Source organism: Myotis davidii, unplaced genomic scaffold (genome assembly GCF_000327345.1).
Source record: "Myotis davidii unplaced genomic scaffold, ASM32734v1 scaffold274, whole genome shotgun sequence".
Lineage (NCBI taxonomy): Eukaryota > Metazoa > Chordata > Mammalia > Chiroptera > Vespertilionidae > Myotis > Myotis davidii.
This window is the reverse complement of record NW_006285613.1, coordinates 373,403-374,291: the sequence shown is the minus strand read 5'-3', so window position 1 is coordinate 374,291 and position 889 is coordinate 373,403.

Genomic DNA, 889 nt, shown 5'->3' with positions numbered 1-889 from the left:
ATAATAGCTAAAACTGGAAAAAACTTAAGTGTCCATTAATAAGAGTATTGGCATACTCATGCAATGAAATACTCCTCAGCAATAAAAATAAATGAAACACAAACATAGATGTATCTCACTAATATTATGTTAGAGAAAGAAGCCAACCATAAAAGCACATATTGTATGATTCCATTTATCTGAAATTCAAGGACAGGGAAAATGAATCTATGGTTATAGAAATCAGAATAGTGGTTTCCTGTGTGGCAGTAGAGGATATGGTATGGATTAACCATAATGAGCAAGAGAGATATTTCTATGGTGCTGTAAGCTTATGTATCTTGCTTTGGGTATTGGTTTTACAGGTGTAAATATTTGTCCAAAACATATTGAATTTTTCACATTTTATTGTTTATAAATTAAACATCAATAAAAAAGTGGTTACTCCTTCAGTTTTCAAATCATGTCCCCCTATAAATCATCTCATTTGCAACAACTGTTGAAACCAGCAGGGCAGGTATTATTATGGACTCTACAGATGAGGACATTAAAGCTCACAGAGATGTGACTTGCTAAAGTCTCTAGAGTGCCTGTAGATCTTCGTTCTCTATTTTATTTTCTTTACACTGTATTTCCATTTCCTGCAGCAGCTGTAGAAGCAGGGCCACCAGTATTAAATAGAAAAAAGTTCTTAGATTTAAAAGTGCTGAGAAAACCTTTCCTGCTCAGATAGCACTATTTGAATACTAAGCACACTCTTCGCATATCAAATATATACTTCTGTTTCTTGCCCACTGCCTTAGAGAATGGGGACATTTTCCACAGAGGGGACTGGAGAAGACCTTATAAAAATGAGGCTATTGTTACTAGGGGAACAGGCTTCCTTGTTTGGCTTGGAGCTATTCTTTCC